At 41.3% G+C, this 18390-nt stretch overlaps 1 protein-coding gene across 4 annotated transcripts in view; it reads left to right on the top strand.

The window, feature by feature from the left end:
• The first annotated feature begins 14695 nt into the window (after window positions 1–14695).
• Window positions 14696–18390, top strand: part of chfr.S (checkpoint with forkhead and ring finger domains, E3 ubiquitin protein ligase S homeolog) — a 30365-nt gene continuing 26670 nt past the window's right edge. The window contains exon 1 of one of the 4 annotated variants that reach the window (XM_018244141.2): window positions 14696–14843. The gene's annotated coding sequence lies outside the window, so the exon portion shown is untranslated. Of the gene's footprint in view, window positions 15031–18390 lie in introns of all 4 variants that reach the window. The other 3 variants (XM_018244145.2, XM_018244140.2, XM_018244143.2) reach the window with 3 other exon arrangements.

Raw genomic sequence — 18390 nt, 5'->3', positions numbered from 1 at the left:
GGCATATGGAATTATCAAGGGAGATGTTATGATGGGGTGATCATCGACAAAGATGTTACTATGGGGAGTGCATACCATTATCAAGGGAGATGTTACAGTGTTGGAGTGGATACTATTATCAAGGGAGAAGTTACAATGGGGAGTGAATGCTATTATCGAGGGAGAGGTTACGATGAGGAGTGGATACTATTATCGAGGGAGATGTTAAAATAGAAAGTGGATACTATTATCGAGGGAGATGTTACAGTGTGGGAGTGGATACTATTATTGATGGAGATGTTACAATGGGGAGTGGATACTATTATCGAGGGAGAGGTTCCGATAGGGATTGTATACTATTATGAGGGGGAGGTTACAATGGGGAGTGAATACTATTATAGTGGGAGCTTCCATTATCGGCCCTCCACCACAAAGGCCATAAAAATATCACAGAAGTTGGACAGTGCTGATCTAGGGAGATGTTACAATAGGGAGTGGATACTTTTATTGAGGGAGAGGTTATGATGGGGAATGGATACTATTATCGAGGGAGATGTTAAAATGGGGAGTAGATACTATTATCGAGGGAGTTGTTACAATGGGGAGTAGATACAGAACTATTATCGAGGGAGATGTTACAATGGCGAGTGGATACTATTACCACCTGCCAGCATTGAGTGGCTATTTGAAGAGCTTCACACATATATTCGCAGGATGAAATGCCGTAGCATGGCTCGAAGATGGATTTTATGACAAATCTTATTTCAACCTACATTTGATCTCACAATAAATTAAGTAAAGGGTGGCCACCCTATCTGAACTTGGGACCGGGGGGAAAACATGTCCTCTCAAATTCTACACAAATTAACTTGTGGTAAATATGTACTCCAGAAGTGAAGAAACTGGTACTTAAGACTTGGTCAACATCTTATCTAAAAATGTGAATGTCAAAGAGCTTTGAGCCTTTTTTGCAAAGATAAAGCAGTCATAGAGTGACAGGCACTAATCATACCAATGGTGTGTCAACAGGAGTGTGACCCCCGTCATTAAAAGGTGCGGTGGCATATGTGTAATCTACTGAGAAAAAGCGCTTATCTGTTTTATATGCCCTCTATATATCTACTCAGTAGACTTTGATATTAGAACTGCAAACTACAACATACCAGGCTATAAAACAGCATTGTACGTAGTATGGTTTATCGTTCTAAACTTATCTACTGAAGGAAATGATTCTGTCCCTGGCTGATAGCAAAATGGATTTGTACATAAGTATAAAGCCTGAGAAAGGAAATTGATTGGCAAATACAAAAGAACAAAGCACCTATCGAAAATGTCAAAAACTGCAGAATGTGTGAGTGTCACATAGGTTTTGAAAGGGAATCTTTACTAAAAGTACATAAAAACTGGGCAAATGTGCACCTGGGCATCATAGTTTAGTACAGGTATGGGACCTGTTGTCCAGAATGCTTGGGACCTGGGGTTTTCCAGATAATGGATCTTACCCTAATTTGGATCTTTATACCTTAAGTCTACTAGAAAATCATGTAAACAATAAACCCAATAGGCTGGTTTTGCTTCCAATAAGGATTAATTATATCTGTTTTATTATTACAGAGAAAAAAATTGTATTGTTTGATTAAAAATGAGTCTATGGGAGGCGGCCTTTTTTGTAATTCGGAGCTTTCTGGATAACAGATCCCATACCTGGACCCACTACTGTAAAATGTAAAGAACCGAAGAGTTCCATGGCCACATAAAGACACAAGGCAAAGGCAATCATGGCACTCTGAGTTCCAAAGTGCCAGCACTCAAACCACTTGAGACCAATTGTGATCACAAGCAGAAAAAGTATAAAGTGGTCAAATAATGACACAAAACGTGATGTGTACTATGTCAGTAAATACAATCCCCACAGCAAGAATACAAAAGTGGCTTTGCTTAACTACTCCGAGATAGTGTGTAATGATGAGTTTTGAGGTAAGAGGGTCCCAAGGAAACGGAAATGTGGTCATTCAATGAATACTAGTCTCAAGGAGCACCCAAGTCCCTCAGACCCAGTGGGGAAATACACACAACCCCAAGTTACATAGTTACATAGTTAAATTGGGTTGAAAAAAGACAAAGTCCATCAAGTTCAACCCCTCCAAATGAAAACCCAGCATCCATACATACACCCCTCTCTATTTTTAATTAAATTCTATATATCCATACCTATACTAACTATAGAGCTTAGTATCACAATAGCCTTTAATATTATGTCTGTCCAAGAAATCATCCAAGCCATTCTTAAAGGCATTAACTGAATCAGCCATCACAACATCACCCGGCAGTGCATTCCACAACCTCACTGTCCTGACTGTGAAGAACCCCCTACGTTGCTTCAAATGAAAGTTCTTTTCTTCTAGTCTAAAGGGGTGGCCTCTGGTACGGTGATCCACTTTATGGGTAAAAAGGTCCCCTGCTATTTGTCTATAATGTCCTCTAATGTACTTGTAAAGTGTAATCATGTCCCCTCGCAAGCACCTTTTTTCCAGAGAAAACAACCCCAACCTTGACAGTCTCCCCTCATAATTTAAGTCTTCCGTCCCTCTAACCAATTTAGTTGCACTTAGTCTCTGCACTCTCTTCAGCTCATTTATATCCCTCTTAAGGACTGGAGTCCAAAACTGCACTGCATACTCCAGATGAGGCCTCACCAGGGACCTATAAAGAGGCATAATTTCATCCCTTGAGTTAATGCCCTTTTTTATGCAAGACAGAACTTTATTTGCTTTAGTAGCCACAGAATGACACTGCCCAAGTATACCATCTTTTAACCCCACATGCAGGAGTACATAGATGCACTGGTTGTGTTGTATGTAAAACACCAAGAGGCACTTTTATCAAGGGTTGAATTTTGAATTCCTGCAAGTTTTTTTTATTAATATATTTGTATTCTTTATACAGTATTGCACATTTAAAAATCATGTTTATACTATGTATCACTCTGCTCATATTTTATTCTGAGTTATCTTTTGGACTAAGGCTTGAGAGATTACATAGTCAATAAAAAGCATGATAAATGGAAGATAAGGAACATCATTTGATTATGAATTTTAGATTCCTTCCACGTTGTGGAAATGACTTGTTATAAATGACTGATCTCCAGGAAGAAGAGAGATGAGATAAAATGAGGGGAATGAGCAATGTCCCTTATATTATTAGTACACTAAGGAAAATATAATCAGTGGCAGAATAATGAATTTATTTTTGCCTCTGCCACCAGCAAACTGACTCAACCTGCACAAATGTTGTCAACATATTAAGAATCTGGGCCCAGGTACAGAGTTCAAGGTGGGGGAAGCTTCTTTCTTAGAGGAACATTAATGATTCATTTCATGCTTCCAAAAGTGCAGACAAATGTATCAACTCTGAGGCAAAAAAAATCAGCTTTAATGCCATGGGGGGAAATGTATGTATAGCTTTATTTATAAAATACATTATATGTTAATATTATGAGGCACATTTATCAAATTTCGAATTCATATGGATTTCTTTAAACTTTTAAAAAACTTTGAAATTCGATTGGGGGGTTATTTAAAGAAAATAGAATATCTGAAACTCGAACAAATATTACCGACCTGAAAACTTTTTCTCTGAAAAAACTTGAATGTCATGAAGGCTAGTAACCGCTTCAAAATGGTCACTGGACCTCTCCCATTGACTTATGCATGAACTCAGCAGGTTTTAGGTGGCGAACAGTCAAATTTGAATTTTTAAAGGGCCACGGTTTGATGAATCTCGAAATTCAGATTAAAATTTGATTGGATTATTCACAATTTGAATTTGAGGGCTTTGACTATAGAATAAATTTAAAACTTCAAATTCGAATTTTCCATTCGACCCTTAATAAATCTGCCTCTATATATAAACAATATTTCATTTTCAGGTATCTACCACTGTTGGGTGGTTTAAGGGCACGAGAAAACACAGCACATGCCACTAACCTGAAACTTTCTGAATAGTAATTGCATGTAAAACCAATCTCAACAACTCCAGCTGCAAGAAAACCCATCATGAAGCAGTAGTGTTGTGAGAAAGTCGTAATTGCCAAATAAGCAGACTTCCGTAGATTCGGCCACATATGTTCAGAGCCAAATCGGGCTGATTCAGTTATATGCCGGGGAGCCAAAGTTCAGATCATACTGCAAACCTATGGAGATCCACTGGGTGAGAATAGTGTAAATGAGCAGATGTGGTCCTCAATGGATTTCAAAGCATCTGGCTGATTTTCAGAAAAGCCCTTCTGAGGCCTCCATACAAGGGCCAATAAGTTGGCAATCTAGTGTCATGGGTTTGTATGCTATTTGATTAATTAGGGTTTTATTAATGTGTAATTTGGCTACTAATCCTGCTAAAATCCTGATGCCATTCTGTCTGCAGAACTTAACAACTTTAAATATAGAAGCTTCATTCGCCCGTGTCTATGGTGGCAGCTTTAGAGGACAACTCTCGGGTGCCTGTATGGTCAAGAAATATGTGGGGAGGGAGAAGAAAATGACCCTAGTCCACCACTAGATACTTATTGCTAAATACGATGTAGGGGTTGGTTTTTGTCAGGTCCAGGCTGAGAATTAAAATAGGCATTTCAGGTACAAAGGGGCCCAATCAGCCCACACAGAGGCCCAATGAGCCCCCACAAGCCCACTAAATACTGACTTTATATGGCACCTTATAGCAGCCCCACTGGCATTTGCCAGAAGCCACAGATTGCCAGTCCAGGCCTGGTTCTTGTTTTTAATCATGTGCAGGACCATCTGCACATGCACCGATTGCCGAGAGAAGGGTATTAATTAATCTGCCCCCTGGTGGTGACTCACATTTACATCCCATTTTCAGCAAGAAATTGTCCCAATATGCTATTACCATAACCATAGTGCGTGTGTGTGTCACAACACTACTTAATGTAGAAGGACCAATCATGTTCCTCCCTTCTTATTTTTTCAAAATCCTGGGGCCTACTCGTGTGCAGTAGAGCAATAAAGTCGGCTTTTTACCTCTACTGCGCACATGTACCCATGTAAGTAAAGAAGGAAGGAAAGGAAATCGCTCACTCGCAAGTACCCCGGGCTAGTGCAGTTTTCTGCTAACCAAAGCACTAGTCTGGGGTATCAGGTAAGTGATTATAATACCTGGGGGATGCTCTAATATTTGGCACCTGCCATTAGACCTTTCCTTCTATACTATACTATAACAGTAACATAACAATTGGCAGCTGGGTCCAAGCCACCCCCAGAAAAAAAAGTTTTCCAGGCCCCCAACTAATCTGCATATGCACTCATGGTAACCAGCCACCACCAGCTGCAGATCTCGTGGTCTTCTGTATGGTAGCTATGCCACTGCACTATAATCCTTTCAACAGCTTTAATACTCTGTTGCATTCAATATTCATATTTTACACATTTATAAAGTTTAAGGATGATGGCATATGGGGAGATTAGTCGCCAAGCAAGAATATGAATCGCCGGCGGGATGGCATACATTTCCAAAGGAAACTTCAGGTGACTTTGGAAAACCGAAGTGATCCTAGGGCCATCTCTTAATTTACTTTCTAGCCGACGGGGAGGCATTTTGGGGAGATTAGTAGCCTGAAGAAGAGATTTGTCGCTGGGCGACTAATCTCCATGAGTAGCCACGTGTGCCACCACCCTAAGGCTAGTGTCACATGCGAAGATTCGACAGTCACCCAGGGACAAAGCTTCTTCTTCTTTAGGGGACTAATCTCCCCGAAAAGCCTTCCAGTCAGCTAGAATCTAAATCGCCGGCGTGATGGCACTCGGATCGCTTTTTTGATAAACAAAGCGCTCCGAGTGCCACCCCCCGGCAATTTAGATTCTAGCTGACTGGAAGGCTTTTCGAGGAGATTCATCGCCTGAAGAAGAAGCGCTTTGTTGCTGGGAGACTAAATTTCCATGAATCTTTGTGTGTGTCACTAGCCTAAAAGTTCGAAGAATCTGTTTACTCAGCTAAGCTATCTTATCTCTTTCGCTCTCATTGTAAAATCAACCACAGGCATCTCCAAGCAGCAGTGTAGTAAAAGTTAATGAAGCAATAAGATAAGGAGTAATTCATTCAACTTTGTCTTGTGGGACAGGGACGCCTCATGCACATGCAGCTGAAGCTGGAGCAGCTGATTGCTTCAAATATTAGCAGATATCACACATAGCTTTTACAATAATTCCAAAAAATAGGAAATCCAGCCACTTATATGCCTTAATTGTCAATAAGAATGCCATGGGTGTTCTGAAAAGATGGCTACCTAATATGAAATTATCCTATTATTTGGCATACAGATGCCAAAATATAACCAATGTATACATATTTAATGGCCCCTGCTAACAAAATATGCTGCCTACTTTTTATATGCCATAAAAAATTGCCAGTAAACCATATAACCAGAATTTAAATAAGGTAATTTATAAGGTATCTTTCTTGGTTCAGAAAAACATTAAAAAAAACAAAACCAAAAAGCAGCACATCCGTGTGGTGCCGAAATCAATGCCTATTTTGTAGCAACATCCCTTCTAATTACCATGCCATTTAGGAACATACAACCCCTTTGACATCATATTTAATCATGGTCGCAGGTTTTCTCGTACTTAGAAATATAAATATAAATGAGTGATCTCAGAGTCCCTCCACTCACAAGGCTTCAACAATGGACTTGTCGAAATTGCGGGACAATTTGAATTTTAATCCGGGACTGTGGGCAGGCAACTGAAGATCCGCTATGCAAAAAGACAAAACCACCAATCGTTGATAAAATTAGTGAACACACACACATATTTATAAAACTCAAACATATGCCGCACTGTTGTACAATAAATGGGTGTATTATATATATATATATATATATATATATGTATATAGTTCCACGAGATGCCAGTACTCTCCATAAAGAAAATTAATGTGCTTGGGAGCAGAATCAACAAAATATCTCAATCCGCTGCAAAGGATCTGCATTCATGGGTCTTATAGTTAAACAATATTTTACTAATTAAGCAAGACTAATGTTTCAGCCTACCCCATATATATATGAAATATTTTTATTTTTTTATTTTAAACACAAATACATGCAAAACAACCAATACCAGAGGTAAAGAGTGTACAAAGTAGATATGAATATAACAGGCTTTTTGTATACAGGTACAGAATCCGTTTCCCGGAAACCCGTTATCCAGAAAGCTCCAAATTACATAAAGGCTGTCTGTCATAGACTCCATTTTATCCAAATAATCCAAATTTTTAAAACCGATTTCCTTTTTCTCTGTAATAATAAAACAGTAGTAGAAAAAACAGCATCCACAATGTGACTACAATGTATGAGCTAGGTTATTCTGCAAGGTTGTATATTAAGTAACAATATTAAATAGAAACATTAGGGTTGGAGCAGTGCACCCAGCGAGCCGAGTACATTCAGCCCCGCCCCTCAGCAACCCAGTTCAGAACCCCTGCTCCAGTTTAGTGCACTAAAAAGTCTATTTTAAAATTTAACTTTTAATGGTTCCATTATAAAAAAGTATGAATTCGTAAGACATAAACCTCGTGACACTCCACAACCACACTAACAAATTCACTGCGTGTAAATACACAGTGCTGGACCGTGTCCATAAAAAACAATTAATTAAAACAATTTTAGGGGAGTCCCTGCGCACCCACCTATGCCAATATATTTCTTGGATGGTGGGAACGTAATTATGTATTTAACGAGCAACTAGCGGAATATGCACAACTGATATCGCTATGGCTTCGTTATATAGACGATATAGTTATTATATGGTCAGGCACCAGTGAGCAATTCTTCACATTTGTTGACATACTTAACAATAACAATATTAATTTGAAGGTGACAGCACAGATACATAAAGAAATGGTGAACTTTTTGGATATAAAAATTTACCGTGATCAACAGGGCAATATAGCAACAACTCTGTATAGGAAGGAAACGGCAACTAACAGTTTACTTCATGCACGCAGCCAACATCCCCAAAGAACCATCACGGGGATCCCAGTGGGACAATATTTAAGAATCAAACGAATATGTAGTAATCCGGAAGAGTTTAAGAGTGAGGCCAAAAAGCTATATGAACGTTTCCGAGAGAGGGGATATAGTCACAATTCTCTAAAAAAGGCTTACAAAAGGGCCCTGGACACAGATAGACAATCTCTTTTGATTTCTAAAAATACCAACAGTAAAGTGAACAGTCGGAATGACAATGACAACACTAAATTGTTCAGATTGATTGGTGATTTCAGTGCAGAACACAATAAAATTAAACACATAGTGAACAAACATTGGCATATATATTACAGCAAGACTCACAGTTGAAGGAAGTGATTGGTGAAACTCCACTAATAACTTTTAGACGGAGTAAAAACTTGAGAGACACATTAACAAGAAGCCATTACACTCAAGCCACTAAAACAACGTGGCTAACATCAAAAATGAAGGGCTGTCACAAATGTGGAGACTGTCTAGCTTGCCCCTTAGTGACAAACACTAAATGTCACTCAACCACGGGATAACGTAGAGTATACCATAAAGAACTACATCAACTGTAAGAGTACCTTTGTAGTCTACTTGATGCAATGTATATGTGGAAAAATATACGTAGGCAAAACGCTACGGGAATTCCGGAGGAGAGTCTTGGAGCATGTGGGGGACGTCAAACATAAGCGCAATACTTCAGTAGCAGTACATATAAATGAATGTCACAATGGCAATACCAAAGTGATGCAGTTCTTTGCAGTAGAACAATTAAAACAAACTTCAAGAATAGGAGATGTTAATAAAAAATTATTGCAGGCAGAAGCCAGATGGATTTATGCCATGAATAGCAAATCCCCCAATGGCCTCAATGAAGGATTTACTTTTTCACCATTTTTACGAGTCTTTGGAGCAGCTCACTGTAGGGCTCCCATATAAATATACTTATCTTATTTCCCCATATATATACTTATATTATTTCTTTTTCTATATATTTTTTCGTTTTCTGTGCACTTTTTTGTTTATTTGACTTCTGCCATTACTTGTTGTGCTGATCACAGAATTGATAGGGCGAAATACTGGCCAAAGCATACCTTAAGGCATAACTATACTTATATATCAGGGCGGCGACAGTCCCCCACTAATTATGGAAACCAATAGGAGTTCTATGTACTCACGAAGTAGATGAGTACTAAGTGCGCATGCGCAGGAGAATCTACAATACAGTGAATCGTAGCACAGACGTGCGCTGTACACGCAGGCGCATTGGAATTTGAACCGCAAGCGGAACCAAGCTGAACCGCACCAACCCAGACGCCTTCCGGAAATGACGTAATACAGCGGAAGTGCTTCTTGGAGATACCGGCGACACGGTATTTAAACGGTCACTCCACGACCGCAACTCACTTATGCCCCTGAGGAAGCCGTTCACGCGGCGAAACGCGTAGGGCAAGGCGGCATAGGTGTAGGATGGTGAGAGAAGCTCCTATTTCTCCCAACGTAGACAGGCAGGTGCTCTGTGTGGGACTGGAAGGGAGGGGGGCTTTCCATTGCGATTCGTTACGGTCTTGATTAACAAGCAAGGTGCCATTGAAGCCTAAATCAAGGACCCTACGAGGATCCTGCCATCTGTCCACCTTTGCATTGTTTTAATTAATTGTTTTTTATGGACACGGTCCAGCACTGTGTATTTACACGCAGTGAATTTGTTAATAAAACAGTAGCTTGTACTTAAACCAAACTAAGATATCATTAATCCTTATTTAAAGCAGAACCAGCCTATTGGGTTTATTTAATGTTTACATGATTTTCTAGCGGAGTTAGTTATGTAGATCTGTCATCCAGAAAAATGCCATATAATACAAATAGATCATGAGATGCAAAAATGCCTGCTGTATCTTTATAATGGTAGTGTGCCAGTCTAAACCTGATTCGTATTGGCAAAAATTAATTCTTGTGCTCTTAGCAAATAGAAAAAAAAATTGCAAATATTCACAGTTTTGCACTGGTGAAATTTCACCAGGTAAAAAAATTAAGGGGCCGATTCACTAAATTCGAGTGAAGGATTCGAAGTAAAAAAACTTCGAATTTTTGTGCTCCTCGACTATCGAATTGGCGTAAATTCGCCTGAGTAGAATGATTCGAATAGATCGAGCGCAAAAACGCTGCGACTATTCGCCATTCGATAGTCGAAGTACTGGATCGAGCGCAAAAACGCTGCGACTATTCGCCCATTCGATAGTCGAAGTACTGTCTCTTTTAAAAATACTTCGACTGCCTACTTCGCCACCTAAAACCTACCGAATTGCTTTAAAAGCCTATGGGAAAGTCCCATAGGCTTGTTTTCCAAGTTTTTGATCGAATAAAAAGGCATTCGATCGAATGAAAATCCTTCGAGCGAATATTCGATCGAGCGCCTATTCGCCTGGCGAATATTCGCCAATTCGACTATTCGCCAGCGCGTAAATTCGCCCGAATTGTCTATTCGATTCTATTCCCCAGTCGAATTTCAAGGGAATTAACCCCTCGAAATTCGACCCTTGATGAATTTGCCCCTAAATGTTCTTCAATATGAAGTTAGTAACTAAAAGTAAGGTATTCCCTCAAAAGTATACATTTTTCTGACATTTCTGCAGATTTGAATGTGGTCAAAATTCTAGATACACTATCTTAAATGCACAATACATGTTTTATGGGGAAAACGAGTACTGCAAAGCAGATATTAAAAAAAGCAATAAACCACTACACATTCAATAAAACCAATCAAAGCTATGCACAGTGAGATCAGTGACTGAAATCCCTGCACCAAGCAACAATTCCAAAACCTGAAAATGTAATAAAAATTTAACTAATCACTCAAAGCAATTAACAATATATTACACTGTGAGATCAATGCAATGCAACATGCAATCACCAACAATGCAGAACTGAAAACAAAATGACTCAAATAAGGTCTATGGCACGCAGATGTTTTGTCCAGTGCTGCCCCTCGGTGGTGAAAATGGTAATTACATGGTGTGATCAGTGCTGACACTTCACACTTGGCAACGGCTTTTATGGCAAAACATTGATAAATACATTATGGGATTTTGTTTGGGGGGGGTCCTGTTACAGAGTTTTCCCAAGATTATAACTCAAGTCACAAAAAGGAGGAAATACAAAAAAATACAAAAAAAACTTGAACACGTTAAGGTAAATAGTATTCATTCCAGGCTATTAAATGAGCTCTGTGATTGCAAAAACCTCATCACTTCATTTTTCAGGATTCATTGAGGTCCTGCATGGTGCAAAGAGACTGGCGAAGCGATGTGGGCTGTGGTGGCATCATGTGCATTCAAAGTAAGTATGTCATTGGAATTTGCTGTAAACGGCTGTCTTGTCAGGCTGTCTTCTCAAAATTCTTATGTATCGAATTATTTTCTGAAATATACTCAGACCAAATCCACACAGGTTATTTCCCTTTATTTAACAATACATTTTCCCAAAACATTCAAGTCTGTGAAAAAACTCAAAATAAATATTCAAATTTTTCAGATCTTCGGGACTTCTCCCATTGACTTGTATACAACCTATGCAGGTCTGAGATGCCGGATTTTAGGATTTAGACTTTTTCCATCCTTGTGGTATAATAAATCACCATAAAGTTTTTGCCATTTGGACTTTAATAAATAAGCCCCTTACTGTAAGTTTTCTTTTTCTGGCCATTGCCCCTGGCAGCATACCCCTCCCAAGAGTACTGTAAGTAGGGCTCATAACTAGAGGGAGTCCAAGTGGTGAGAGGAGGTATTTAAATCCTTTGGAGAACTTATTTTTCTGACAATGGCTAGGAGGAGGAGCTAACCATCAGTTTAATGCTGCCAGGATTGGCCAGCAAAAAAAAATGTGGTAATGAGAAAGAATTTTCCTTTTTTCTGAATACAAGGTACAATGAGTTCCAAACAGCCCCCATCAGCCCACTAAATACTCCCTGTCTATGGCATCTTACTGCAGCACCTCTGAAATTTACCAGAACCCACAGATTGCCAGTGTGGCCCTGCTGGCTACAAACACAATAGTTTGCCCAAAACCAATATGGCATGTTTTCGCATCCACATTACCACTGCATTTGCCATAACATCTTGTTTGTGTTGTGAAAGGAGGAGGAGGAGATGGCAGCATTGGTGGTGGACGGGAAGAAGAAGAAATAGACAGTGGTAAGAAAGTAGATCAGTAACAATCTTCCTCCTATAGCACCCACATGCAATGATGCCATAATAGAGAAAAAAAGCACTGGACGGTGAACAACTCCTGAATTAGTGCTGTTGAAGAACGGACTGTGTTAACTTATATGTTCCTTTGCAGTAGATACATGAAAGAGCCACTGTAGAGAAACTCATGTGCAAGGATTTTATAATGAGAAATACATTATTTCCTGCTAGGGCTGCCACCTGGCCAGTATTTTACCAGCCTGACTGGTAAAAATTATGCTTGACCCCAATGTTATTAATAGGAGAAAAATCTTAATCTGCACGGGGTCGGGGGGTCGGGTTCCTGTGGGCAGGGCCGCTCCAGCCATGGGGCAAGGTGAGAATCTTGCCTCAGGTAGCAGGGAGCGGCCAGTTACCAAGGGCGGCAAAAAACGCCTCTAGTAACTTTAAGAGACAAATTTCCATATTTTAAAACAGAATTTCGACTCTTCTAGTGCAGTGAGCGCAATAGCGCTCACTGCACTAGCGATGCAGCCCCTCCTCCACCCGCTCCGACGCTGGAAGTTAGAAGAGTGGAGCAGGAGGGGGTGCGGCATTGGGGCTGCTGCCTCAGGCGGCAGCAGCCCCGCAGGTTACCCGCAAAAACCTGCGGTACCCTGCAGGTTGTGTGTGGAAGTTCCGGGTGCGGTTCTATGGGTTTGCGGGTCAGGGGTTGGCCCGCAGGTCTTCTCAATATTGTTTTTTGCTGCTTTTTACTGATCACGCCTACTTCTGATGGTGTCACTTCCAGTTTACAATGACAGCACTTCCTGTTTTAAGCCTTTTTTTATGAGAACGCCTTCTTCCGATGATATCACTTTCAGTTTACAATGACAGCACTTCCTGATTCTTGATGGTCAGCGGGTCGCGGGTCTGGGTTGAGGATAAGGTACTTGCGGGTTGGGTATGGTGTCCAAGCAGGTAAGAATGTGGGTCCGGGTAGCGGATTGCAGGTTGCGGGTACGGGTTCCAAAAAATGGACCCGCACAGGACTCTAACATGAAGGCTGGTATTTTTTTCCAAAAAAGATCGCAACCCCTCTGCATATATGGTAGTGTGTCAGTATATAATGGTGTGAGACTGACCCTCAGAAAAAAACATGTTGTTTTCACATACAGTGTATCAGGCTATAAGCAAGTGTGAGGCATTTGAGTGGTCCATGGCTTTATAACTGCTAGGGGCCACAGTTTTACTGAATTATTGGCATAACCCAGGAAACAGAGCTCTAAAGCTGAATATGGGAATTCAGTGGCAATATCAACATTGAAAGTTAGTAAAGGACAGACCTTTTTAAGCCATTTCAATACAACATAAAGCAAAAATACTAAATTAGAGGAAAAACTAACATGAAAACTGTCCATCATCATATATACTCAGCCTCACATAAATTACATTTTTTACAGCATTTAAAAAATGTAGGAAAACCATGATTTTTTTGTGATTCGTGGGGGAAAAATGCAATTCGATTGTTAGTAAATGGGCCCCAAAGTGTTCTATTAGTAACAAATATCAAGAATCTCCTTTCAAACCACTATCTTGCTGATATCAATTCCAACAGAGTGTGTGTGTGTGTGTATATATATATATATATATATATATATATATATATATATATATATATATATATATATATATATATATATATATATATATATATATATATATATATATATATATATATATACACATACACTGTTTGAAAAAGTACCTGCACTCTTACGTGGTCCAGTGGTGGGTGTTTGGTCAAGGGTTTGACATACAAAGTTCAGATTGTACCAGTACTCCACTTGTGTTTTAAAATGATTTTATTGAATCATCACTCATATTTATAGGAAAATATGAGTGATGATTCAATAAAATCATTTTAAAACACATTTTAAAACTTCGAAATTCAACCAATCGAGATAGAGATCGATCTGGGAAGCCCGGGGCTTCAGTCTGTTGGCAGCTTTTAACATCCCATGTATTGGGGCCTTAACTCAATGTTACTGAAGAGTCTCGTTGGACATGGATTTTTACTATTGAGTGCTGTTCTTAGATCTACCGGGGAGCCGTTATCTTCTCACTGTTCTGTTGTTTGGCTGCTGGTGGGAAAGGGAGGGGGTGATATCACTCCAACTTGCAGTACAGCAGTAAAGAGTGACTGAAGTTTATCAGAGCACAAGTCACATGACTGGGGGCAGCTGGGAAACTGACAATATGTCTAGCCCCATGTCAGATTTCAAAATTAAATATAAAAAAAAAATCTGTTTGCTCTTTTGAGAAATGTTTCAGTTCAGATTTCTGCTGGAGCAGTCTATTAATTGATGCATTTGAAGAAAGTATATTTTCCCATGACAGTATCCCTTTAACAAGCTGAGTGAGGGGGGCATGATGTCAACCAAAACGAAAAAAAAGTTATGCAAAACAAGGAAAATCAGACCTGAAGCCGACCTACCGCCACTTACTAGCAGCCTCCGACTGTGTAATACCGAGTTACGCCCACAAGGCGGCGGCCTACGACGTCACTGCGCTTACGTGAAGTGGTGATGGCAGTCTCGCGTGAGGATGGATGTTTCTGTGTGACTAGGAACCTGCTAGGAGGCGACACTTAGCTCAGCTTTTCGGGAGGTGTAAGTAGCGATGTGTAACTGCGGGCTGTGTTAGGGAAGGCTAAACTGTTGGACATTACTTGTATTACCGGGCTCCCTGTTGTCTTTCTCCTGCACGGTTTCCCTTACTGCTTCTTGTCCCGGTAAAGCCGACGGGGAAGGCCATTGTAAGTCTGCAGCTCACTGACATCAGGGGACCCCAATCCAAGTAAGTGCGTCACAGCCGGACACCCCTGAAGGCTCACACCCCACCGGGGCCTCTATGACTGACTGTCACCAGGACTGTCTAATGATATAGAGACTGCAGGTAGAGACAAGCTTGTGGGAATGTCTGCTAGGGACACCATGCCGCTCTTCTAAGCACCTACAATCCAGCAGTCTCCCCTGTACTAGCAGACACTTATACGAGATGTCTCAGGAAACTCCTAGCCACTTGCCTTTGTATGAAATTGTATGAGACAGCTGCTGCTGCTGCACCTCTTTGCCATTGTCAAATCCATCCACAGGGACCCTCTGTACTTCCTGTATGTGCACCTGTCTGTCTTCCTGTGTGAGATATATATATATGTATATAATACACAAAAGCCATGAATATCCTGTAAATTATATCCTTATAAACGGTGAGTTCTGATGTCATCAGTTATAAACGGTGAGTTCTGATGTCATTTCTGTCACATGGTTCATTGAAATTTGTGTATTATAATAAATAAAGTACCCCCAGTTGCAAAATATGAGGATATTAGAAGTTACCTCGGAGTTCCATGACCTGTATAAAAACACTCGGCCTTCGGCCTCGTGTTTTTATATGGTCATGAAACTCCTCGGTAACTTATAATATCCCTATATTTTACAAGAGGGGGTACTTTATTCACTATATAATACACAAAAGCCATGAATGTCTTGTAAATTATATCCTAAAAACGGTGAGTACTGATGTCACCAGTTATAAACTGAGTTCTGATGACACTTCTGTCACATGACTCACTGAAACTTGTGTATTATAATAAATTAAGTACCCCCAGTTGTAAAATATGAGGATATTAGAAGTTACCTCGGAGTTCCATGACCTGTATAAAAACACTCGGCCTTCGACCTCGTATTTTTATATGGACATGAAACTCCTCAGTAATTTATAATCCTATATAATAAAATCCAAGTGTCTCTGCGTCCAGTCCGTCCCTGTGTCCGTGGAAATGCGCTACTGCGCATGTGCCCCGCGGAAGGGGGGATTGGATGATCATTTACCAGGAAGCACAACACATGATTGATAAGAGCCAGCGGCTGTGCATCCAGTGCCCGGGGAGGCGCCACTCCTAGCGCTCAAGTTTCTGCTCCGGGGAGAGACACCGGGGAGAGACTTAAATTGCAGATTGACAGAATTACCCTGTGCGATCTGTGGCGTGCTCAATCCTCTCTCACAGACGCAAACTGTATGGCCACGCGCTGAGTGACGTCGTGTGTGGACGCCTACGTCGTCGTGTGTTGTGTGCGTAGGCGCTACATGGTCACGTTCAGCGCACTACAAGGGAAAATTTCCGTTCTGACTCGGTTCCCTCTGGAGCTGCCCCGGCAGGAGGATGTGTCTGGGATTCTGCAGGGAGACCCGCGCCTGCAGCCTGCGGCTGCTGATACTACTGGGGATGTGGCACTATATATATATATATATAGAGAGAGAGAGAGAGAGAGAGAGAGAGAGAGAGAGAGAGAGAGAGAGAGAGAGAGAGAGAGAGAGAGAGAGAGAGAGAGAGAGAGAGAGAGAGAGAGAGAGAGAGAGAGAGAGAGAGAGAGAGAGAGAGAGAGAGAGAGAGAGAGAGAGAGAGAGAGAGAGAGAGAGAGAGAGAGAGAGAGAGAGAGAGAGAGAGAGAGAGAGAGAGAGAGAGAGAGAGAGAGAGAGAGAGAGAGAGAGAGAGAGAGAGAGAGAGAGGAGAGAGAGAGAGAGAGAGAGAGAGAGAGAGAGAGAGAGAGAGAGAGAGAGAGAGAGAGAGAGAGAGAGAGAGAGAGAGAGAGAGAGAGAGAGAGAGAGAGACACTCAGGGAAATGAGCAGTGTCAGGGGCTGAAGGGTTGTCTGGCAGCGACAATGGCTGAGACCTGAGCTCTCAGCCCCAGGGATATAGTAGCACTGGGGGGATATAGTAGGACCGGGGGGATATAGTAGGACCGGGGGGATATAGTAGCACTGGGGGGATATAGTAGCACTGGGGGGATATAGTAGGGACCGGGGGGGATATAGTAGCACTGGGGGATATAGTAGGACCGGGGGGGATATAGTAGGACCGGGGGGGATATAGCAGGACCGGGGGGATATAGCCGGACCGGGGGGGATATAGCCGGACCGGGGGGATTAGCAAAACTGGGGGATATAGCAGGACCGGGGGGATATAGTTTGACCGGGGGATATAGTAGGACCTGGGGGATATAGTAGGACCGGGGGGGATATAGTAGGACCGGGGGGGATATAGTAGGACCAGGGGGGGGATATAGTAGGACCGGGGGGATAAAGAAGCAGTGGCGGATGTGGGGAAGCAGGAAGCATCGGGGAAGATAAACACATTGTCTCAGGTGACAGGGAGACTGTTGGGGGTAAAATAACAATCCTATCCTATATAATAAAGTTCAAGTGTCTCTGCGTCCAGTCCCTGTGTCCGTGGAATTGCGCTACTGCGCATGTGCCCCACGGACCGTCTCTGGCGAATTTACGCTAGCGTCTCTGGCGAATTTACGCTAGCGAAGTAGATAGACGCCAACCAGAGCGTAAATTCGCACTTTAGTGAATTTGCGTAGCGCAGGCGAAAATTCGCCTGGCGAAGTGCGGCGAACGCTCGCGAAGCCTGCGCTAGCAATTTTCCGGCACCATGTGACAGAGGAGCAGCTCGAGCTGTGGGATGTGTGACCGGGGAGTCCGCGGCGCAGTCAGTAAAGGTAAATGGGGGGTCGGGGTTGAGAGAGACTTCCACCAGCTCCTCACAGAGCGTCTTGCCTCTTTACCGTCTCTGGCGAATGTTTGACTACATATGTTCTAGCGCCCGTTAATTTAACGGGCTTAATGTCTAGTATACTTATATTTTACAAGAGGGGGTACTTTATTCACTATATATATATATATATATATATATATATATATATATATATATATACTGACTGCAGCAGCACTGTGCAAATATAAAGCATATATATATATATATATATATATATATATATATATATTAGGCGTGGTAAGGATCGCACTCACAGGTCTTAATCCTGCTGACGTTTCGGCTGAGACAACAGCCTTTTTCAAAGTGAAAAAAATGTCACAAACACGGATATAAATACACAGTGTGGCGGGAACAAAATCAATATACAAAAAACACCGGGGGCAGAGGAAGTGACGTGTCACAGGTAGAGTAAATAATGGTTTAAACAACTTAAGTGAAAAACAAACTCATGCATGGAACGAAAACGAAAAACATAAATCACAAACAAAGGTATAGAAAATAAAAAACAAGAAACTCAAAGAAAAGTAAAGAAAAATAAAAACTCACAATTTATCTCACGGCACAGCCGTTGTACACCTGCGTGAATGAGCAC

The sequence above is a fragment of the Xenopus laevis genome, chromosome 1S, assembly GCF_017654675.1.
Source record: "Xenopus laevis strain J_2021 chromosome 1S, Xenopus_laevis_v10.1, whole genome shotgun sequence".
Taxonomy (NCBI): domain Eukaryota; kingdom Metazoa; phylum Chordata; class Amphibia; order Anura; family Pipidae; genus Xenopus; species Xenopus laevis.
Note: the sequence above shows the minus strand (reverse complement) of the source record. Positions and strands in the feature narration are given on the sequence as shown.